At 43.0% G+C, this 25,874-nt stretch overlaps 1 protein-coding gene across 1 annotated transcript in view; it reads left to right on the forward strand.

Annotated features, from left to right (window-relative positions):
• Positions 1–25,874, forward strand: part of LOC126268131 (uncharacterized) — a 1,167,451-nt gene that overhangs the window by 150,791 nt on the left and 990,786 nt on the right. Inside the window, exon 2 of the mRNA XM_049973661.1 lies at positions 3,986–4,060. The gene's annotated coding sequence lies outside the window, so the exon portion shown is untranslated. The remainder of the gene's footprint in view (positions 1–3,985; positions 4,061–25,874) is intronic.

Consider the following 25,874-nt stretch of genomic DNA (forward strand, 5'->3'; position numbering starts at 1 on the left):
ACTAATTAACTGCTATTTTTTCACATTTAGAAGCCATTCGTCACACCACCTGGAAATTTTGTCTAAGTCGTCTTGAATATTCCTACAGTCACTCAACTTCGACACTTTACCGTACACCACGGCATCATCAGTAAAGAACCGCAGATTGCTGCCCACGGTGTCTGCCAATTCATTTATGTATTTAGGGAACAACAGAGGACCTAGCGCACTTCTCTGGTGCACTCCTGACGATACCCTCGTCTCTGATGAACACTCGCCGTCGAGGACAACATACTGGGCTTTGTTATTTAAGAAGTGTACAAGTCAGATGTGTGAACCCATTCCAAATGTTCTTATCTTAGTTGACAGTCTGCAATGGGGCACCATATCAAATGCATTCCGGAAATCTAGAAATACGGAATCTACATGTTGCCCATCATCCATAGCTCTCGGTTTCATACGAGCGATGCTTTCTGAAACCAAGGACATAAGCTTCTTAGCCTTGTAACACCGAAAATGCAAGACGCCTGCTTTTATTTTTTGTTATCAGTCTACTAACTGGATTGATGCGGCCCGCCACGAATTCTTTACCTGTGCTAACCTCTTCATCTCAGAGTAGCACTTGCAACCTACGTCCTCAATTATTTGCTTGACGTATTCCAATCTCTGTTTTCCTCTACAGTTTTTGCCCTCTACAGGTCCCTCTAGTACCATGGAAGTCATTCCCTCATGTCTTAGCAGATGTCCTATCATCCTGTCCCTTCTCCTTATTAGTGTTTTCCACATATTCCTTTCTTCTCCGATTCTGCGCAGAACCTCCTCATTCCTTACCTTATCAGTCCACATAATTTTCAACATTCGTCTATAGCACCACATCTCAAATGCTTCGATTCTCTTCTGTTCCGGTTTTCCCACAGTCCATGTTTCACTACCATACAATGCTGTACTCCAAACGTACATCCTCAGAAATTTATTCCTCAAGTTAAGGCCGGTATTTTATATTAGTAGACTTCTCTTGGCCAGAAATGCCTTTTTTGCCATAGCGAGTCTGCTTTTGATGTCTTCCTTGCTCCGTCCGTCATTGATTATTTTACTGCCTAGGTAGCAGAATTCCTTAACTTCATTGACTTCGTGACCATCAATCCTGATGTTAAGTTTCTCGCTGTTCTCATTTCTACTACTTCTCATTACCTTCGTCTTTCTCCGATTTACTCTCAAACCATACTGTGTACTCACTAGACTGTTCATTCCGTTCAGCAGTTCATTTAATTCTTCTTCACTTTCACTCAGGATAGCAATGTCATCAGCGAATCGTATCATTGATATCCTTTCACCTTGTATTTTAATTCCACTCCTGAACCTTTCTTTTATTTCCATCATTGCTTCCTCGATGTACAGATTGAAGAGTAGGGGCGAAAGGCTACAACCTTGTCTTACACCCTTCTTAATACGAGCACTTCGTTCTTGATCGTCCACTCTTATTATTCCCTCTTGGTTGTTGTACATATTGTATATGACCCGTCTTTCGAACAGCTTGCACCATTTTATATTGTCGAACGCTTTTTCCAGGTCGACAAATCCTATGAACGTGTCTTGATTTTTCTTTAGCCTTGCTTCCATTATTAGCCGTAACGTCAGAATTGCCTCTCTCGTGCCTTTACTTTTCCTAAAGCCAAACTGATCGTCACCTAGCGCATTCTCAATTTTCTTTTCCATTCTTCTGTATATTATTCTTGTAAGCAGCTTCGATGCATGAGCTATTAAGCTGATTGTGCGATAACTCTCGCACTTGTCAGCATGCTACCAATATATAATTTTTTTGCTGAATTGTATGTCTAATAGCAGGAGTACGGACAGTGAACGGGTGGAAGAGGCTGTGTTAATTACGATTTCACGTTCCTGTAATTAGCCGTGCTCCACAAGATGCTACTGTTTTCAACAACAGCAGCAGTTCCAGCAACACAGATTCGTCGACGGCTCCGACTTTCGTCGTATGCACAGCACTGAAGTAAGACTGTTCAATGGTAGAAAAAGTATTAATGGATCACCCAGCAGCACAACTAATGTGATTTATTTAAATAATAATCAGTTAAACTCAGGGCGATTGTGTCCTCATTGTCCTCAGATACTGTTACCAAGCAGGGTCCTTGTTCCTTTTTTTCCTTATATGCAAACTGAGTGTCATAAGAAACAAGTGAATAGTTACAACCTGTTTATTAACCAATAATTTCAAATTTAAGAATTTTAGTCTCAGTCTTCTTTCAATTAACTGTTGTATAACAGAGGTTTCAGTATATGAGTAAAGTAAATCACTGGAAAAAAATCCAAATCTAAAGAAATGCACAAATTTAAGAGTGTGGAAGTTTTATTTATTTTACGTATAGCTTGGAGCACATGACTGTTTGAATTGGTACGTATTCTATTATTTATTTCAGTAAGAAAAAGGTTGTTTAACAATAATTTTAAATCCAGTTCGTAAAATAAGTAACTGCAAAGTAAAAAATGCTTGCCTTTTTTCTAAATTTCTTTTATGACGTTACGTTGAGGTCACTAAAAATCACTGTCGACGTAACGAAGTTCAATACTAACATACAGTTTAATTACATATTTTCAAATCACTAATCGATCGTTTTTATCAAAATTTAATGACCAACGTAGGGTAAGAGGGACTTCTCAGTTTTCTTTATCATTACACAAAGAAAAGGGAAACCTTCAGTTGCCACGTCAGTGTTTAAGAATACGTGTTTCTCTTTCCCATCATCTTGTACAGGATTTTGGATGTAAATTGCCCTAGTGGGCTGACTATAGGTAATTATTTCCTTCTCGTTCATTAGTGGAACTTTTGGATTCATGATCAGTGGTACCCCTTTCCTGTCCAGTGCTGTTTGTGAGTCAAAGCACAGGCCAGTCCATTACAGGGAAGTTATTGTCATGTAGCCACTCCGCCACAGGCAATGCACTATGAACAGGTGCTCGACCGTGTTGAAAGCGCGATCGACATCCCTGAATTTCTCTTCAACAGTTGGAAGCAAGAAGGTGCTTATAACATCAGTGCAGGCCTGCGCTGTGATACTGCCACCCAAAACAAAAAGGGGTGCAAGCCCCCTTCATGAAAAGCTTGACCACACCATAAAACCACCGCCTCCGAATTTTACTGTTGGCCCTACACACGTTGACAGATGACGTTCACCGGGCATTCGCCGTACCCAGACCCTGCCATCGAATCACCACGTTGTTATATAACAAAAGACTTTCGGTACAGTTATGCGGTGCAGAGGTGTAAACTCCATCGACATCCATATAGCAATTCCGAGCTATATGCCAAAAAGTTCGAAATTGTGTGGAAACTGTTACTTTTCAACGAATACTGTTGCATGGCTTTGGTAAACTGTATTTTTCATTTATTTATAGGAAACAGCTCCAAATTCTTTGGAACAGTTTCATTGATTTTTTTTTTTTTGAAAATGCTAACAAAGCTTAGCAGTTCGTTTAGGAGGTGGTAACGGACGTTCATGCATTCTAATGAACTTGGATTTGTATTCTGTATGTGCAGTACACACAAGTTTTAAATTCTACCAGTCAGTCGTGACATCCAATCCTATTTGCTCGTTGTTGTTGGGATCTGAAAAAAATGTAATGCTATTCAATATTTCATAAATTGTTACCTCATTTTGTGAAACAGAAACACTCCTTGGACCCTGTGCTCACTGCATCGTCACTACCGACGGAGGAGTGTAATAACATTGGGAAATGGCCGGCTCCCTTTTGACTGTACAGAGCAGACGTGTAGACATTCTCGGAGCCTCACTTCTGTGTTTCTCCATTGCTGTTGTGTTCGTTACTCAGTGCATGTATCTGTAATATCTCGAATATCAGTCGCTGTTAATGGAATTTTACCAGCCCCTACTTTCGGAACTCGCCACTCCCCCCTCTGCTTGCTGTGCAAATGCACCCATTATTAGGTGGCTCAGTGGCTCCGTCACATCAACCACTTTTGATGTTGCAGGTTCCCAGCACCGCCCCTGCTCCGCTTGCGCAGCCATTCCGCGAGTCCGACGCACACAAATTCCTGTACACGAAGGTAATTCCTGCGCACTTGCGTCCGTTTCTAATTCTGTCTGGCTGTTTGTGCTTTTAGCTTCTGTTTCATCGTTTCCTCGTATTTCGCGCTTACGTCTGAGTGGATAATGCACATGCCCTCCCGTATTTTCTCAAGTGCTTTTGCGTTCGTGACTTCAGGCACTATGGTACTGTATAAGATGTTTTTGAAGTTCTGCTTGTGAATTGTATTCCCTGTAGGTCATTTCAAGAAACGCAAAGCCAACAGTTCTCAACCATTTCTTAAGATAATAATACACCTATTTTTCGATGTGGTTCCGACTTATACATCAAATCTGCATCTGTACATCAGAGTCGCGGGATGTTGAAGGCGAGAGAAGAGGAGGGAGGAGGTGGATACATATGCTCAATATGTTTTGAAATACTATTCGAAAAATATCTGCTATTCACGAGAAAAATAGGAAGTGATATGAGAACGTTATATCTTAGCCTCCACCCCCATGAACCAAAGACCTTCCCGTTGGTGGGGAGGCATGCGTGCCTCAGCGGCACAGATAGCCGTACCGTAGGTGCAACCACAACGAAGGAGTATCTGTTGAGAGGCCAGACGAACGTGTGGTTACTGAAGAGGGGCCGCAGCCTTTTCAGTAGTTTCAAGGGCAACTGTCTGGATGATTGACTGATCTGGCCTTGTAACACTAACCAAAACGACCTTGCTGTGCTGGTACTGCGAATGGCTGAAAACAAAGGGAAACTGCGGCCGTAATTTTTCCCGAGGGCATGCAGCTTTACTGTATGGTTAAATGATGATGGCGTCTACTTGGGGAAAATACATTCCTGGAAATGGAAAAAAGAACACATTGACACCGGTGTGTCAGACCCACCATACTTGCTCCGGACACTGCGAGAGGGCTGTACAAGCAATGATCACATGCACGGCACAGCGGACAGACCAGGAACCGCGGTGTTGGCCGTCGAAAGGCGCTAGCTGCGCAGCATTTGTGCACCGCCGCCGTCAGTGTCAGCCAGTTTGCCGTGGCATACGGAGCTCCATCGCAGTCTTTAACACTGGTAGCATGCCGCGACAGCGTGGACGTGAACCATATGTGCAGTTGACGGACTTTGAGCGAGGGCGTATAGTGGGCATGCGGGAGGCCGGGTGGACGTACCGCCGAATTGCTCAACACGTGGGGCGTGAGGTCTCCACAGTACATCGATGTCGTCGCCAGTGGTCGGCGGAAGGTGCACGTGCCCGTCGACCTGGGACCGGACCGCAGCGACGCACGGATGCACGCCAAGACTGTAGGATCCTACGCAGTGCCGTAGGGGACCGCACCGCCACTTCCCAGCAAATTAGGGACACTGTTGCTCCTGGGGTATCGGCGAGGACCATTCGCAACCGTCTCCATGAAGCTGGGCTACGGTCCCGCACACCGTTAGGCCGTCTTCCGCTCACGCCCGAACACCGTGCAGCCCGCCTCCAGTGGTGTAACGACAGGCGTGAATGGAGGGACGAATGGAGACGTGTCGTCTTCAGCGATGAGAGTCGCTTGTGCCTTGGTGCCAATGATGGTCGTATGCGTGTTTGGCGCCGTGCAGGTGAGCGCCACAATCAGGACTGCATACGACCGAGGCACACAGGGCCAACACCCGGCATCATGGTGTGGGGAGCGATCTCCTACACTGGCCGTACACCTCTGGTGATCGTCGAGGGGACACTGACTAGTGCACGGTACATCCAAACCGTCATCGAACCCATCGTTCTACCATTCCTAGACCGGCAAGGGAACTTGCTGTTCCAACAGGACAATGCACGTCCGCATGTATCCCGTGCCACCCAACGTGCTGTAGAAGGTGTAAGTCAACTACCCTGGCCAGCAAGATCTCCGGATCTGTCCCCCATTGAGCATGTTTGGGAATGGATGAAGCGTCGTCTCAAGCGGTCTGCACGTCCAGCACGAACCCTGGTCCAACTGAGGCGCCAGGTGGAAATGGCATGGCAAGCCGTTCCACAGGACTACATCCAGCATCTCTACGATCGTCTCTATGGGAGAATAGCAGCCTGCATTGCTGCGAAAGGTGGATATACACTGTACTAGTGCCGACATTGTGCATGCTCTGTTGCCTGTGTGTATGTGCCTGTGGTTCTGTCAGTGTGGTCATGTGATGTATCTGACCCCAGGAATGTGTCAATAAAGTTTCCCCTTCCTGGGACAATGAATTCACGGTGTTCTTATTTCAATTTCCAGGAGTGTATTACGGAGGTAAAATAGTCTTCCATTCGGATCTCCGGGCGGGGACTACTCAGGAGGACGTCGTTATCAGGAGAAAGAAAACTGGCGTTCTACGGATCGGAGCGTGTAATGTCAGATCCCTTAATCGGGCAGGTAGGTTAGAAAATTTAAAAAGGGAAATGGATAGGTTAAAGTTAGATATTGTGGGATTTAGTTACGTTCGGTGGCATAAGAAACAAGACTTCTAGTCAGGTGACTACAGGCTTATAAACACAGAATCAAATAGGTGTAATGCAGGAGTAGGTTTAATAATGAATAGTAAAATAGGAATGCGGATAAGCTACTACAAACAGCATAGTGAACGCATTATTGTGGCAAAGATAGATACGATACTACTAGAGTAGTACAAGTTAATATGCCAACTAGCTCTGCAGATGACGAAGAAATTGAAGAAATGTATGATGAAATACAAGAAATTATTCAGATAGTGAAGAGTGATGAAAATTTAATAGTCATGGGTGACTGGAATTCGGTAGTAAGAAAAGGGAGAGAAGGAAACGTAGTAGGTTAATATGGATTGGGGCTAAGAAATGAAAGAGGAAGCCGCCTGGTAGAATTTTGCATAGAGCACAACTTAATCATAGCTAACACTTGGTTCAAGAATCATAAAAGAAGGCTGTATACATGGAAGAGGCCTGTAGATACTGACAGTTTTCAGATAGATTATATAATGGTAAGACAGAGATTTAGGAACCAGGTGTTAAATTGTAAGACATTTCCAGGGGCAGATGTGGACTCTGATCACAATCTATTGGTTATGATCTGTAGATTAAAACTGAAGAAATTGCAAAAATGTGGGAATTTGAGGAGATGGGACCTGGATAAACTGACTAAACCAGAGGTAGTACAGAGTTTCAGAGAGAGCATAAGGGAACAATTGACAGGAATGGGGGAAAGAAATACAGTAGAAGAAGAATGGGTAGCTTTGAGGGATGAAGTAGTGAAGGCGGCAGAGGATCAAGTAGGTAAAAAGACGAGGGCTAGTAGAAATCCTTCGGTATCAGAACAAATATTGAATTTAATTGATGAAAGGAGAAAATATAAAAATGCAGTAAATGAAGCAGTCAAAAAGGAATGCAAACGTCTCAAAAATGAAATCGACAGGAAGTGCAAAATGGCTAAGCAGGGATGGCTAGAGGACAAAATGTAAGGATATAGAAGCTTATCTCACTAGGGGTAAGATACATACTGCCTACACGAAAATTAAAGAGACATTTGGAGATAAGAGAACCACTTGCATGAACATCAAGAGCTCAGATGGAAACCCAGTTCTAAGCAAAGAAGGGAAAGCAGAAAGGTAGAAGGAGTATATAGAGGGTCTATACAAGGGTGATGTACTTGAGGACAATATTATGGAAATGGAAGAGGATGTAGATGAAGATAAAATGGGAGATACGATACTGCGTCAAGAGTTTGACAGAGCACTGAAAGACCTGTGTCGAAACAAGGCCCCGGGAGTAGACAACATTCCATTAGAACTACTGATGGCCTTGGGAGAGCCAGTCCTGACAAAACTCTACCATCTGGTGAGCAAGATGTATGAGACAGGTGAAATACCCTCAGATTTCAAGAAGAATATAATAATTCCAATCCCAAAGAAAGCAGGTGTTGACAGATGTGAAAATTACTGAACTACCTGTGTACTAAGTCACAGTTGCTAAATACTAACGCGAATTCGTTACAGACGAGTGGGAAAACTAGTAGAAGCCGACCTCGGGGAAGATCAGTTTGGATTCCGTAGAAATGTTGGAACCCGTGAGGCAATACTGGCCCTACGACGTATCTTAGGAGCTAGATTAAGGAAGGGCAAACCTACGTTTCTAGCATTTGTAGACTTAGAGAAAGCTTTTGACAATGTTGACTGGAATACTCTCTTTCAAATTCTGAAGGTGACAGGGGTAAAATACAGGGAGCGAAAGACTATTTACCATTTGTACAGAAGCCAGATGGCAGTTATAAGAGTCGAGGGGCATGATTGGGAAGCAGCGGTTGGGTAGGGAGTGAGACATGGTTGTAGTCTCCCCCGATGTTATTCAATCTGTATATTGAGCAAGCAGTGAAGAAAACAAAAGAAAAATTAAGAGTAGGTATTAAAATCCAAGGAGAAGAAATAAAAATATTGAGGTTCGCCGATGACATTGTAATTCTGTCAGAGACAGCAAAGGACTTGGAAGAACAGTTGAATGGAATGGACAGTGTCTTGAAAAGAGGATATAAGATGAACATCAACGAAAGCAAAACGAGGATAATGTAATGTAGTCGATTTAAGTCAAGTGATGCTGAAAGGAATTAGATTAGGAAATGTGACACTTAAAGTAGAAAAGAAGTTTTGCTATTTGGGGAGCAAAATAACTGATGATGGTCGAAGTAGAGAGGATATAAAATGTAGACTGGCAATGGCAAGGAAAGCGTTTCTGAAGAAGAGAAATTTGTTAACATCGAGTATAGATTTAAGTGTCAGGGAATCATTTCTGAAAGTATTTGTATGGAGTGTAGCCATGTATGGAAGTGAAACATGGACGATAAGTAGTTTGGACAAGAAGAGAATAGAAGCTTTCGAAAAGTGGTGCAACAGAAGAATGCTGAAGATTAGATGGGTAGATTACATAACTAATGAGGAAGTATTGAATAGGATTGGGGAGAAGAGAAATTTGTGGCACAACTTGACTAGAAGAAGGGCTCGGTTGGTAGGACATGTTCTGAGGCATCAAGGAATCACCAATTTAGTATTGGAGGGAGCGTGGAGGTTAAAAATCGTAGAAGGAGACCAAGAGATGAATACACTAAGCAGATTCAGAAAGATGTACGTTGCAGTGGGTAGTGGGAGATGAAGAAGCTTGCACAGGATAGAGTAGCATGGAGAGCTGCATCAAACCAGTCTCATGACTGAAGACCACAACATCAACAACAACAACAACACATCTAGCCTCACGATCCTCAGAATCAAAATGAAGCAACCAAGATTTTTTATGGCACGAAGATAACGATTTTCGATTTACAGCTAAATCCTACCTATCACGTTCAAGAACAGGGCATTTCTTGCAAATGTACTTCACTTTAACAGCGACAGCGTCAAAATACAAGGAGATTAATGCGCAAGAGCGATGTTAACTATTAAATAGCGCTATGCTACTTCTTTTATGAAACACTAATCCGTTTCGCTCATTTATAATGTATTTGTGACTCGCAACATAAAAATGTTCAAAACAAAGTGATCTCTGACACCACCTGCACGTCAGGAACCGTGTACTGGGATACAATGAACAAAGCATGTTACCAGTGTCAAAACTGTAGTTCACAAACCACTTACTGTATAGTTCTTCGCTCTTTAGTATTAGTGAGGTTGATGACCTGAAAGTGAGCTTTATTCTCCTTAAAATATGAGGTCAAGTGGGGAATGTTTCGTTGTGAGCCTAAGTGTACTGTCTTCCCTCCGCTATCAATTACGTCTGCTGGCTAGTTCCTGTGCCAAATATTACCGTTTTATCAGACAGTAGGGTCGAATCATCTTTGAATTGCAAACGACTTACACATGACGAGCGTAAATGATCTGAAAGGTTTTTGAGAGAAATCCGTCTCGTCTGTCTCCCAAAGCAGTTTATTGAGGTTCTCAGTACCACAGTCAAACTGACTGAACAAAACCGTGACTAATTGTGCTGCTCTCATTTGAAGCTCGTCTGTTCCTTCCGTCAGTCCAGTACACATGAGTTCGACGAACCACCTTTTGATGTGCAGCCACTCTCGCACGTGAATTACGTTTCATCAGAACTCTTCTGTATTTTGAGTTTTGGGTCTGCCTAACGCAAGGCTAGATGTACAGAGTTATTATAATTAAAGTTACACATTCACACCGATGTAGAAATAACATCACTGGTCACAATGACGTCAAATTGCAACGGAATATTATCGGAGAAGGGAGAAAACGTATGACAGATGCAAAATAAATAGTTACAAAATGTAGCAATAGATGGCACTGTAAGCGTCATAATTTAATAGTGGTCGACTGCAAATGACAAATGAATCATACAACAATGCCGAAGGTGTACGTTTGACGTTAAACAAACTGTACTGCTTAGTGTGCGTGGATGCTCACGTGTAATACTGTTAATTACGTACGCACATCCACCACAGCAAGGTCATATCACATCGGATGGAAAAAATCGGTTTTCAACTGTCCTGAGGTCCAAAACCGCATAAAAAGCAAAACATCTTCAATATGCTATCCACCGTTTTCTTCAACAAGTTGAAATCGAGAAACAGCGTGTTCCACAACTGATCGAAGTGTTTCCGGGGTCACGTTCAGAATGTGTTTCGCAATGCGTGCCTTCAGTGCAGCTAAGTTTTCAATCGGAACACTGAACACAACATCTTTCAGATAGCCTCGCAGCCAGAAGTCACAAGGATTAAGGTCAGGTGATCGGGACGGCCAGGTCGTAAGGAAGTGGAGGGTGATAATTCTACCATTTCCGAAACGGCTTATAAGCAGCTGCTTAACTGGATTTGCCATGTGCAGAGATGCGCCATCCGCACATCCACGTTGTTGGAGAGTGGAATCACGTGGTTGCTCAAATGACACTTGCAGCGATTACCAGTGGCGGTACAGATAACAGGATTGGAAGCACCTGTCTCTTCGAAAACATAAGGCCCTATGATCATTGATGCTGTAAACCCGCACTACACAGTGACCTTTTTTGGGTTGAAGTGGTACTAGTTGAGTTGCGTGTGGATTTTCCGTTGCCCATATTCGATAATTCTGTGTATTGACAGATGGAAGTGGGCTTCGTCTGTCCACAAAATCTTCCACGGACAATCATTGTAGACTTCCACGCGAGCAAGGAATTATAAAGCAAAGATATCGCTTACTGGCAGGTCAACAGAAAGCAACTCGTGCACATGGGTAATTTCGAATGGATAGCAAAGAAGGATGTTTCTTAGGGTTTTATGCACCGTGCTCACGGGTAAGTCCAAGGTTGGGCCAATTATCCGTGCACTGCACGTTTGCACATCACCACTCGGCTGCTCCTGCATTGCTGTGGCTACCGCTTCCACTGAGGCCGAATCAATTCGTTTCCTCCCTCTACCAGGTTGCACACCAAAAGAACCCGTGTTTTCTCCAGACCCACGGGAGTCATCGGACCAACGTCTTTTTTTATACCCTGCAGTATCCAGAACCCCTGCAGAGCAACGTGTACACAGCCATCTTTCTTGTAATACAGCTTTACAAGCAGAGCGCGATCCTGCATTGAGACAGTCATGGCGAACGTCGCAGAAGCGAAAGTAGGAAATGCCGCATATCTGGCGTGTTTGCGCCAACTTCAATGGGTCGTGTGCATGACAGGTGTTTTCATGTTCGCATTATGATACATTTAGCGCCGTCTATTGACCAACTGGTACACAATTTCATTTCTTCTGCCATATGTTTTCCCCTTCTCCGATAATATTCCGTTGCAATTTGACGTCGTACTGATCAGTGGTGTTATTTCTACAGCGTTTTGAAAGTTAAACCTTAATTATAATTGTGGTATCAACGTTCGATACCACCCATGTTAGGGGTTGCAGTTATCGACCGCGGTCCTTATCAGTATCGTTGGACCCGCGAGTCGCGACCAGCGCCGCTAGAGCCGCTCCGCGGCTTGCAACAAGTTTCTAGCGAGCTCTCGTCCACTCTTGCTGTGGATGTCAAGTAGTAAAGTAGCATAGCCTTCAGCTGACAGGAAGCAACCTCTAACAAGGCGCTTAGTAACGTAGGGCCTAAGTGAGGCATCGATAGCTATCTGTTATAATTATATGTACGCAGCCAAGAAAAATCCTGTACAACCAGATAAGTACAATATATATTATTTTTTACCAACGACTTCTAATTATTTTAGTCGTTGCAGATCCAGACCATGCAGCCTCGTTCGTCGCCATCATAACAATAGTCACCCTGTATATAGTCTTCCCAACGTAAACTGCGCCAGACAGAAGCTCCTAAATACTTGATTATAGCTGTTTCGCCACTGATCGCTGGTGAAATAGTCAAACGATGTCATATCTACTTACGCACATTTCCTTACATTACAGTACCTTCTCGTTATTCAGTCGCCAATCCCTACATCAGTCACTGTTCTTCCAGAAAACTGTATTTAGTAAGACGTTTTTAGTAACGTCATCTCCGTATACACGACGTCAAGTAGCCTCATAGTGCTACAGATATTATAGGCTGGACTTTTATTTAGATTGTGAACTACGGCTGAACTATCGCACTGTCTTGAGTTCCGACGGTTGTTCCCTTCGTTTCTGATAACTCTTCCCCATTAAGATAGACGTACGTTTTTTAAAATCATGAAATCGAACAGCATATCTGTTCAAGCCTCCCCCCATGAACCATGGACCTTGCCGTTGGTGGGGAGGCTTGCGTGCCTCAGCGATACAGATGGCCGTACCGTAGGTACAACCACAACGGAGGGGTATCTGTTGAGAGGCCAGACAAACGTGTGGTTCCTGAAGAGGGGCAGCAGCCTTTTCAGTAGTTGCAGGGGCAACAGTCTGGATGATTGACTGATCTGGCCTTGCAACATTAACCAAAACGGCGTTGCTGTGCTGGTACTGCGAACGGCTGAAAGCAAGGGGAAACTACAGCCGTAATTTTTCCCGAGGACATGCAGCTTTACTGTATGATTAAATGATGATGGCATCCTCTTGGGTAAAATATTCCGGAGGTAAAATAGTCCCCCATTCGGATCTCCGGGCGGGGACTACTCAGGAGGATGTCGTTATCAGGAGAAAGAAAACTGGCGTTCTACGGATCGGAGCGTGGAATGTCAGATCCCTTAATCGGGCAGGTAGGTTAGAAAATTTAAAAAGGGAAATGGATAGGTTAAAGTTAGATATAGTGGGAATTAGTGAAGTTCGGTGGCAGGAGGAACAAGACTTCTGGTCAGGTGACTACAGGGTTATAAACACAAAATCAAATAGGGGTAATGCAGGAGTAGGTTTAATAATGAATAGGAAAATAGGAATGCGGGTAAGCTACTACAAACAGCATAGTGAACGCATTATTGTGGCCAAGATAGATACGAAGCCCACACCTACTACAGTAGTACAAGTTTATATGCCAACTAGCTCTGCAGATGATGAAGAAATTGAAGAAATGTACGATGAAATAAAAGAAATTATTCAGATAGTGAAGGGAGACGAAAATTTAATAGTAATGGGTGACTGGAATTCGAGTGTAGGAAAAGGGAGAGAAGGAAACATAGTAGGTGAATATGGATTGGGGCTAAGAAATGAAAGAGGAAGCCGCCTAGTAGAATTTTGCACAGAGCACAACTTAATCATAGCTAACACTTGGTTTAAGAATCATGAAAGAAGGTTGTATACGTGGAAGAACCCTGGAGATACTAAAAGGTATCAGATAGATTATATAATGGTAAGACAGAGATTTAGGAACCAGGTTTTAAGTTGTAAGACATTTCCAGGGGCAGATGTGGACTCTGACCACAATCTATTGGTTATGACCTGTAGATTAAAACTGAAGAAACTGCAAAAATGTGGGAAATTAAGGAGATGGGACCTGGATAAACTGAAAGAACCAGAGGTTGTACAGAGTTTCAGTGAGAGCATAAGGGAACAATTGACAGGAATAGGGGAAAGAAATACAGTAGAAGAAGAATGGGTAGCTCTGAGGGATGTAGTAGTGAAGGCAGCAGAGGATAAAGTAGGTACAAAGACGAGGGCTGCTAGAAATCCTTGGGTAACAGAAGAAATATTGAATTTAATTGATGAAAGGAGAAAATATAAAAATGCAGTAAATGAAGCAGGCAAAAAGGAATACAAACGTCTCAAAAATGAGATCGACAGGAAGTGCAAAATGGCTAAACAGGGATGGCTAGAGGACAAATGTAAGGATGTAGAAGCTTATCTCACTAGGGGTAAGATAGATACTGCCTACAGGAAAATTAAAGAGACCTTTGGAAAGAAGAGAACCACGTGTATGAATATCAAGAGCTCAGATGGCAGCCCAGTTCTAAGCAAAGAAGGGAAGGCAGAAAGGTGGAAGGAGTATATAGAAGGCTTATACAAGGGCGATGTACTTGAGGACAATATTATGGAAATGGAAGAGGATGTAGATGAAGACGAAATGGGAGATACGATACTGCGTGAAGAGTTTGACAGAGCACTGAAAGACCTGAGTCGAAACAAGGCCCCCGGAGTAGACAACATTTCATTAGAACTACTGACGGCCTTGGGAGAGCCAGTCATGACAAGACTCTACCAGCTGGTGAGCAAGATGTATGAGACAGGCGAAATACCCTCAGACTTCAAGAAGAATATAATAATTCCAATCCCAAAGAAAGCAGGTGCTGACAGATGTGAAAATTACCGAACTATCAGTTTAATAAGCCACGGCTGCAAAATACTAACGCGAATTCTTTACAGACGAATGGAAAAACTGGTAGATGCAGACCTCGGGGAGGATCAGTTTGGATTCCGTCGAAATGTTGGAACACGTGAGGCAATACTGACCTTACGACTTATCTTAGAAGAAAGATTAAGAAAAGGCAAACCTACGTTTCTAGCATTTGTAGACTTAGAGAAAGCTTTTGACAATGTTGACTGGAATACTCTTTTTCAAATTCTAAAGGTGGCAGGGGTAAAATACAGGGAGCGAAAGGCTATTTATAATTTGTACAGAAACCAGATGGCAGTAATAAGAGTCGAGGGGCATGAAAGGGAAGCAGTGGTTGGGAAAGGAGTGAGACAGGGTTGTAGCCTCTCCCCGATGTTATTCAATCTGTATATTGAGCAAGCAGTAAAGGAAACAAAAGAAAAATTTGGAGTAGGTATTAAAATTCATGGAGACGAAGTAAAAACTTTGAGGTTCGCCGATGACATTGTAATTCTGTCAGAGACGGCAAAGGACTTGGAAGAGCAGTTGAACGGAATGGACAGTGTCTTGAAAGGAGGATATAAGATGTACATTAACAAAAGCAAAACGAGGATAATGGAATGTAGTCAAATTAAATCGGGTGATGCTGAAGGAATTAGATTAGGAAATCAGATACTTAAAGTAGTAAAGGAGTTTTGCTATTTAGGAAGTAAAATAACTGATGATGGTCGAAGTAGAGAGGATATAAAATGTAGACTGGCAATGGCAAGGAAAGCGTTTCTGTAGAAGAGAAATTTGTTAACATCGAATATAGATTTATGTATCAGGAAGTCGTATCTGAAAGTATTTGTTTGGAGTGTAGCCATGTATGGAAGTGAAACATGGACGATAACTAGTTTGGACAAGAAGAGAATAGAAGCTTTCGAAATGTGGTGCTACAGAAGAATACTGAAGATAAGGTGGATAGATCACGTAACTAATGATGAGGTATTGAACAGGATTGGGGAGAAGAGAAGTTTGTGGCACAACTTGACTAGAAGAAGGGATCGGTTGGTAGGACATGTTTTGAGGCATCAAGGGATCACAAATTTAGCATTGGAGGGCAGCGTGGAGGGTAAAAATCGTAGAGGGAGACCGAGAGATGAGTACACTAAGCAGATTCAGAAGGATGTAGGTTGCAGTAGGTACTGGGAGATGAAGCAGCTTGCGCAGGATAGAGTAGCATGGAGAGCTGCATCAAACCAGTCTCAGGACTGAAGACAATAACAACAATAACAATCTGTTCAAGTGAACTACCAGTTTTACAGTACGCAGACACCAATTATTTGACATTACTATTGGATATGTCCGCAGTTCGTTTTTATGACGCTCTCTCAACACTGAAACCTGAGAAGGTGGTGATGTTGGACGCTGGAATTCAAACGGAGCGTAGTCGGCGATCTAACTCACCCCATAGTTATTCCCGTGGGCTCATGAGTCAATTTCAGGAATGTTACTGTTTACAAACCATTGCGTTTGACTCGATGATAATTTAAGCAAGGTGCATTATCAGTCTGATCCAACCAATAATCGTCTCCAAAATGTTCCTCCGTTGTATGCAGTGCACAATGCCGTGCACTGTGTTCATAACCTTTCGCATTTAGCGTGTTCTCCAGCGCAATGACGGGCAACTCCCTAACCACATAAAACACCTCCATACTAACATAATCTCCTCCATACTACATTGCTGGCACTAGGCTTGACAGCAGGTAACGTTCTTCGCCCTCATCTACGTGATTACTCTGCTATTCACAATGAATTGCTTTGCAGAGTTTTCAATGAACCACCTTCAAGCTGCCCCTCTACCGTTCCACTCTCGAACGGCGCGCGGGAAAAACGAGCACTTAAATTCTTCTGTGCGAGCCCTGATTTCTCTTATTTTGTCGTGATGATCAATTCTCCCTATGTAGGTGGGTGCCAACAGAATGTTTTCGCAATCGGATGAGGAAACTGATGTTTGAAATTTCATGAGAAGATCTCGTCGCAACGAAAAACGCCTTTGTTTTAATGATTGCCACTCCAATTCACGTATCGTGTCTGTGGCACTATCTTCCCTATTTCGTGGTAGTACAAAACGAGCTGCCCTTCTTTGTACTTTTTCGATATCATCCGTCAATCCCACCTGATGCGGATCTCACACCGTACAATAATACTCCAGAATTGGGCGGACAATTGTGGTGTAAGCAGTCTCTTTAGTAGACCTCTTGCAATTTCTAAGTGGTCTGCCAATGAATCGCAGTCTTTGGTTCGCTCTACTCACAACGTTATCTATGTGATCGTTCCAATCCAGGGTATTTGTAATTGTGATCTCTAAGTATTTAGTTGAATTTACAGCCTTTAGATTTGTGTGACTTATCGCCGTAATCGAAATTAAGCGGATTTCTTTTAGTAACCATGTGAATAACTTCACAGTGTTCTTTATTCAGGGTCAATTGCCACTTTTCGCACAATACAGATATCTTATCTAAATAATTTTGCAATTCATTTTGGTAATCTGATAACTTTACAAGACGGTAAATGACAGCATCATCTGCAAACAATCTAATAGGGCTTCTCACATTGTCTCCTTTGTCGTTAATACAGGTCAGGAATAATAGAGGGCCTATAACACTTTCTTGGGGAACGCCGGGTATTACTTCTGTTTTACTCAATGACTTTCCATCTATTACTACTAACTGTGACCTTTCTAACAGGAAGTCACGAATCCAGTCGCACAACTGAGGTGATATTCCATAGGCACGCAGTTTGGTTAGGGGACGCTTGTGAGGAAAGGTGTCGAAAGCCTTCTGGAAATCGAAAAACAAGGAATCAATTTGACATCCCTAATCGGTAGTGCTCATTACTTCATAAGTATATAGGGCTAGTAGTGTTTCGCAAGAACCATATTTTTTGAATCCGTTCAAATGGCTCTGAGCACTATGCGACTAAACTTCTGAGGTCATCAGTCGCCTAGAACTTAGAACTAATTAAACCTAACTAACCTAAAGACATCACACACATCCATGCCTGAGGCAGGATTCGAACCTGCGACCTTAGCGGTCGCTCGGCTCCAGACTGTAGCGCCTAGAACCGCACGACCACTCCGGCCGGCTTTGAATCCGTGATGACTATGTGTCAATAATTTTTTTTTCGGCGTACTTCATAATTTTCGAACAGAGTGTATGATTCCAAAACCCTACTGCAAATCGACGTTAGTGATATGGGCCTGTAATTCAACGGATTACTCCTACTTCCCTTTTTGGGTATTGCTTTGACTTGAGCAATTTTCCAGTCTTTAGGTTTGGAACTTTCTGCGAGCGAGCGGTTGCATACAATTGCTAAATTTGGAGCTACTGCATCTGGATACTCTGAAAGGAAACTGACTGGTATACCATCTGGACCGGAGGCCTTGCCTTTATTAAGTGATTTAAGCCGTTTTGCTACACCAAGGATATCTACTTCTATGTTTCTCATCTTGCAATTGTTCTTGATCTGAATTCACGAATGTTTACATTGTCTTCTTTGGTGAAGAAGTTTCGTTTTTAATAACTCTGCTTTAATGGCACTGTCATCAGTGACTTCACCGTTGTTATCGCGCAGTGAAGGTATTGATTGCGTCTTGCCACTGGTGTGCTTCACGTATGACCAGAATCTCCTTGGGTTTTCTGACAGATTCTGAGACAGAGCTTCGTTGTGGAAATTATTAAAAGCATCTCGCACTGAAGTATGCGCAGTATTTCGAACATCTGCAAAACTTCGCCAATCTTCGAGATTTTGCGTTCTTCTAAATTTGGCATGCTTTTTCCTTGCTTCTTCGACAGAGATCTGACCCGTTGTCTGTACCATTGGGGATCAGTACCATTACTTGTTGATTCCTGTGATATATATCTCTCAATTGGACTAGATACTATCTCTTTGAAATCATTCCACATCTTTTCTACGCTTATTTGATCAGAACGAAAGGAGTGAAGACTGTCCCTTAAACTGGCGTTAAGAGCATTTTTATCAGCTCTTTTAAATAGATGTACGTTTCTTTTTGATGTTAGGTGTTACAGTATTCAGCCTAGTAGCAACTGCCTTACGGCCTCTTGTCCCTGTATTCGTCACGATACTCGCTGTTTGTCCAGGATTATTTGTTCTTCACGCATTACTCTGCTGTCTTAGGAGCTGTGATGGAACATTCCTGTGAATACTTGCTCTTGGTTATTTTATTGTAGTAGAGGAAGTTTTAGCTTACCAGTTGTAGACAGGGAGACTCCAGTGAGTGTGACTCATAGTTGGTATAGGGAATCACCGGACATTATTATGAATGCCTTATACGAAACTTGCTTTGAGCAGTTTTCAGAGAAACTATTCCTCATTGCAACATATTACATCTCTTTGTTACAAACTGGCTCGAAAATTTCGACTCAGTTAATGCAAGGCAGGAAATCTGTGATCGCTGGCCGCTGTGGCCGAGCGTTTCTAGGCGCTTCAGTCCGGAACCGTGCTCCTGCTACGGTCGCAGATTCGAATTCTTCCTCCGCCATAGATGTCTGGCCGCGCGTGATTAGCCGAGTGGTCTGGGGCGCTGCAGTCATGAACTGTGCGGCTGATCGCGGCGGAGGTTCGAGCCCTCCCTCGGGCATGGGTGTGTGTGTGTTTGTCCTTAGGATAACTTAGTTTAAGTAGTGTGTAAGCTTAGGGACTGATGACTTTAGCAGTTAAGTCTCACAAGATCTCACACACACATAGATGCGTGTGATGTCCTTAGGTTAGTTAGGTATAAGTAATTCTAAATCTAGAGGACTTAAGGAAAAAGATGGTTCAAATGGCTCTGAGCACTATGGGACTTAACATCTGAGGTCACCCGTCCCCTATAATTTAGAACTACTTAAATCTAACTAACCTAAGGACATCACACACATCCATGCCTGAGACAGGATTCAAACCTACGACCGTAGCGGTCGCGCGGTTCCAGACTGAAGCACCTAGAACCGCTCGGCCACAGCGGCCGGTGGGAACCGATAACCTACGATAGTGCTTAGAGCCATTTGAACCATTTTGAAATCTGTGATCATAATGCTGTTAAAGCGTCATTTAGGAGCATATAGAAATGTAATACAATAGCGGAAAATATTACTGCGTAGGAAGTGTGAGGAAAAACAGATATCAGACTATGCGAGCAGTCAAGATCAAACATATTCTCTAGACTGTAACTGTTGAGTATACATAGACAAAGGTCAAGGTACTATATAATAAATGTAGAAAAGTATGTGCTCAGCAATATTGTCAAAAATTCGCTGTAGACTCTGTGTTAAAAAATCTGTTTCGAAAGCAAAGAGAGCTTTACCGCACAATTACCTCTTGTCAAAACCGCGGTAGAGAAACAAAAACTAAATCCAAAATAAGCGTAAGGATATCAAGCGTTCAAGGGATTTGGAAGCAATATCATATCCGTCGAACTGAAAGAAAATCCTAAGAAGATCAAACCTGTCTGTCTAGACACTATGTGATTATGAAGACATCGAAACGGAGGATGACATAGAAAAGTCTCAACGCCAACTCCTTTTTCCAAAACAGTTTCACTAAGAAAAAATTCACGTGGTTCCTCCCTTTGAATCATGGCACCACTGTCCAAATGAATGACCACATGATAGAATATCAATTGCAGTCGTTCAACTCTATTCTGCATAGAGTGTGAGACAGAAATTGTACCAGCAGTCTATCGTAATTCCCTAGAGGAGTGACGGGTTCGCAGTTACTGGAAACAACCGTACATCATTCCATTCTTCAAGCAGGCTCGACGAACAAAACTGACACACAAAACTGTAGGCCCATATCGCTTTAGAACACCTTTGAGGCACACATATATTGATCTCACTGGAGAGCGAAACCCTGGTCTGTAAAACTCAACATGGATTCCGAAACAACGATCGTACGAAACTCATCTCGGTCTCTTCTGTGATTTATTTTTCAAATGCTGAGAGCGTATGTTCCTAAATGAGCCAACCAAAATAATACTTCCTCCAAAATTTATCACGAGAAAAATGAAGAATCTAAAACTAGAAAGATCGCAAGACACACAGCCATTTGAAAAACTGATCTTCGCTCTTACATTCATAAAAGAAGCAAGAAAGTGAAAAATAGACGGCGGTACGAAATGTACCCTCCGCCACACACCATAACATGGGTTGCAGAGTAAGTACGTAGCTTTAGATCTGAAAATTACTCACCTAGTAACTGCTCGCTGTAGCATACTTATTACCTCGCCTACGTTAGGTTAAATGCACACACTTGCTCGTAACACTGTTTACGTTTAATGTCATGCCATTTGGATTTATGGTTACCGGACACTTTTGCTCTGAACAACGTCTTTATTCTGACACTATTGTCAATTGTCCTGCAACTTGTTGCACTCTACACTGACTTCACAGAAGTCATGGAATAGCATTACGCACATTCACAGATGGCGATAATATCGCGTACATAAGGAGTAATAGGGCAGTGCATTGGTGGAGCTGTCATTTGATCTCAGATGATCATGTGGAAACTTTCCGGCGTGATTCTGGCCTCACGACGGGATTTTGAACGCTGAATGGTAGTCTGAGCAAGACGCATGGGACATTCATTCTCGAAAATCGTTGTGGAATTCAATATTCCGAGAGCCACATTATCAAAAGTGTGTCGAGGACATCAAATTTCAGGCATTACCATTCATTACGGTTAACGCAATGACCGACGGCGTTTGCCTACAGTTGTCAGTGGCAACAGACAAGCAGCACTGAGGAATTGGGGAATTCAACATTCCGAGAGCCACAGTATTAAAAGTGTGCCGAGAACATCAGATTTCAGACTTTACCATTCATTACGGTAAACGCAATGGCCGACAGCGTTTGCGTACAGTTGTCGGTGGTAACAGACAAGCAGCACTGTGTTAAATAACCGCGGAAATCAATGTGGGGCGTACGAGAAACGTATCCGTGAGAACAGCGTGGTGAAATTTGACGTTAATGGTCTACGGCAGCAGACGACCGACGCGAGCCTTAGTCAATAGCACGACATTGGGTGCAGCGTCTCGTCTCTCCTCGTGGCTATATCTGTTGGACCCTATACGACTGAAAAACCGTGGCCTATTCAAATGAGTGCCGATTTCAGTTGGCAAGAGCTGATGGTAGGGTTCGAGTGAGCCACAGACCTCACTACGCTATGGACCCAAGTTGCCAACTGGTGTTGACTCCATGACTGTGTGGTCTGTGTTTGTATGGAATGGTCTGGATCCTCTGGGCCAACTGAACAAACTGAAACCATTTACAGCCATTTATGGACTTAATGCTCGCAAACAACGACGGAATTTTTAATGGATGACAGTACGCCATGTCACCGGGCGACTGGTTTGAAGAATATTCTGGACAGTTCGAGCAAATGATTTTGCCACCCAGATTGCCCTACACGAATCCCATACATTATTTATGGGACATAAACGAGAGCTCAGTTCTTGTACAAAATGCTGCACCAGCAACACTTTCGCAGTAGTGGATGGCTGTGAAGGCAGCATGGCCCAATATTTCTGCAGGAGTCTTCCAATGGCTTGTTGAGTCCATGACACGTCGTCGAGTTGCTACACTACAAAGGGGTGAAGGAAGTCCGACACTATATTCGGAGGTATCCCATGGCTTTCGTATCCTCAGTGTACGACGTATGTTCAACCTTATCTCACATGTGCTGACCATCTGTTTATCAGCATTTCGATCCACCTTTGGGACGCAGCACAGCACTGATTCTGCATGCCAAGTCCTTGCTAGGTTTACGGAGATACTTAGCATCAGAAGTCATTCTGTTACCGTATATTGGGGGCTGGTGGTTTGGAGTCACTTTGTTGGTGCCCAGTCTCATCACAGATGTGTCCAATCGGGTTCCGTCCACAAGATATCAACCTGGGTTCAATATCTTGTTCCGCAGGCAACGGTATGGTGAAATAAACAACTGTTCTGTATTTCTGCTATTTGTGCTCCAAACGACTATTGTGAATCAGTTTTGCAATCGAATTACTGAGTAGATCGTTATCTGTTAACCCCGTCCCGTTTAGTTCCATAAACAGCCACGTGCTTGCTTTGTGAACATGCTGCATTACCATTGCAATATTCTGATGCAAAAGCGCACTGTGAGTAATTTATGAAACGGATGCGGCAGGGCGTTCTATATATTCGCTTCTGCGTCGCGTGATTACGAAACATCTATTCTGTTTTAATTGTTTGCTAATGGGCGTATGAATGGAAACTCTTTTACGATGCAGTAGAGACAAACTCATGTGACCTGAAATAGAGCCTCGGGGATAACAGGCGTTATTATTTTTCAGTTTTGAATTGTTGGGTGTACCGTAGAGAGCAACAGGATGAAAACCTTTGTGAATGCAAAGCCCACGGAAGCCAAACGGATATGAATACAGCCGAGAGTTGCAAGACAACAACGTACGTACAAAAATCGCTTTAGACTTTCTCTTCATGCGATCTGTTCCAGGCTAGCGTACGTGTGTGAAGATATGACGTAATACCAGCCACAATGTGCCACGATCACGTTAGATTGAGCCGACAGAGATGCTGATGTTGAGTAAATTTTTAAGGAGAGCAAACAACTCAAATCATCAGTTCCCTAATCATCCCCCGGGAGAGAGGCAGCCTATAAAATCTGTCTCCGTGTAGAGTTAATACCGTTTGCAAGTGTGCGAAAGTGTACCAAATGTTTGTGTAGCGTTTATCTGAGGCGGAACATGGGAACCAGCCCAGTGTTCACCCAGTAGGATGTGGGAAACTGCCTAAAAGCTTATCCAGTCAGGCCAACAAATCGACATCTCGTTATTAATGCACATGCCGGATTCGGCCCAGGGCCGTAAACGGTGGCATTATCACGCGCGGCTATCAGGTCGGGTAGTCGACAAAGAGAAATGAGTGAATTTGTGAGAGGCTTCACTGCTGGAACCCACAGCTGTGAGCGTCCAGTGAGACAGCTTACGCAGAAATTATGTGCTCACAGTTACACTCTCTGGTAAGTTGTTGTGTAGAACATGGGAATAATTTTCGAAATCATCACCATGAAAAGGGAGCGTGCTGTTGTGAAGAAGAAACAGATTGGTATTGGTAAGGTACTGTACACGTTGACTGGCGTCTCAATTACTTTCTGCCATAGCAGGAGGACCAACCAGTGTACGGAGCATGTACTTCCATGTATCACAGTTTAACCAAGTGTCCGAGAAACTGATGAGAGGACAGGAGAAAATGTAAATGAGACTTATGCTCTTCTTTTCTAGCTGATGGACTGATGGACGAATGTAGTAGGTATTTAAAATTTTTGTGAGTTGCCCAAATCCAACATAAACTATTAAGTTGGTGGTAAAGATGGCACACATAGTGGGCATTATTGTTTTAAAATGCTGTTATCGTATTATTTTTCGCTTGGGGATTTTGTAACCAGCGAATACTCGCCCACCGACGTCTGCATTGTGCTTCTCAAACATGTTCTCCCCCCCCCCCTCCCCCCTCCTCCCCCTCCGCCACCCTTCCTATAACTCAGCTCTTACAGTAAGCTCGTTCTCACAACTGATACACCCAATACTCTGCATGTACAAATCATCAGAATGACGTAATAAAAACGCCGAGCTCACCATCAGGTTTCTATCCCTGAATAAACAAATCTAACTGAACCGTGGGTTTCACTTTCAAAATCTTTTCTTAAAGAATTTACTTTATATAGTAACGATTCATCAAGAACTTAGTCATTCTATGTGAGCGTTGAAGTAGTTCCTGATGAAAACAAATTTCTTTCAACAAATGGAAATTTTATTTCGAAAAACCCTTTTTTTTTTTAAAAAAAAGCAGATTAAAAAGTCATAATTAGGAAGTTACACATGGTTTCTTCGCAGTTACCTCTTTGCACGTATGTTTTTCTTTCCAGCTTCTGTGACGGCCCTTTTTAGATATGTCCATTCCTCTTCAATTGTATTGCCTATCGAGCAATTCCTTATTGCTGTACTCAGAGCCTCAGAGAACTTGAAGCGTATCTCGTCATCCCCTAGTACTTTTGTATTCCACTTCTTTGAGTACTGATTCTTCCTGACTACACTCTTACACTTCAGCCTACTCTCCATCACTACTACGTTGTGATCTGAGGCTACATATGCTCCTGGGTACGCCTTACAATCCAGTATACGATTTCTGAATTTCTATCTTACCATGATGTAGCCTAACTTAAATCTTCCCGTATCATAAGGCGTTTTCCAAGTGTACAGAGTATTCGCTATTACTAGCTGAAAGTTATTAGACCTCAGTTAGTCTTTCTCTTCTCTAACTCACTTTCCCAAGTCTGTACTCTTCAGTAGTCTTTTCCTCTGTTCCTTCCGCTACAACTGCAGCCCAGGCCCCCATGATTATTAGATTTTCATCCTCCTTTGCGTACTGTATTATCCTTTCGGTATCATCATACACATTCTCTAGCTCTTCAGCTTGCGACGTCGGCATGAACACCCGAGCTAACGTCGTCGCTATTGGTTTACTGTCGATTTTGATAAGAGCAACCCTATCACTGAACTGTTCACAGTAAAACACTTTCTGCCCTACCTTCCTGTTCATAACACATCCTACTCCCGTTATACCATTTTCTGCTGCTGTTGATATTATCCTATACTCATATGAGCAGAAATCCTTGTTTTCTTTCCATTTCACTTCACTGACTCCTACTGTATCTAGATTGAGCCTTTGCATTTCCCTTTCCAGATTTTCTAACTTCCCTACCACGTTCAAACTTCTGACATTCCACGCCATGACTCGTATAACGTTATCCTTTAATTGATTATTGAATCCTTCCTCATTGTCACCTCCCCCTTGGCAGTCCCCTACCGGAGATCCTAATTTGGGATTGTTTCGGAATCTTTTGCCAATGGAGAGATCATCATGACACTTTTTCAATTACAAGCCACAGGTCTTGTGGATAAGCGTTATGTGTCTTTAATGCAGTCGTTTCCATTGCCTTCTGCAGCCTCATGCCATTGATCATTGCTGATTCTTCCGCCTTTGGGGCCAGTTTCCCGCCCCAAAGACGAGAGAGCGCCTTGAACCTCTGTCTGCAACTTTCCCAGTGTTTGTGAACGTTGGCTTCTTGCAGCAGCCCGTGTTTGTCTT

The sequence above is a fragment of the Schistocerca gregaria genome, chromosome 4, assembly GCF_023897955.1.
Source record: "Schistocerca gregaria isolate iqSchGreg1 chromosome 4, iqSchGreg1.2, whole genome shotgun sequence".
Taxonomy (NCBI): Eukaryota; Metazoa; Arthropoda; class Insecta; order Orthoptera; family Acrididae; genus Schistocerca; species Schistocerca gregaria.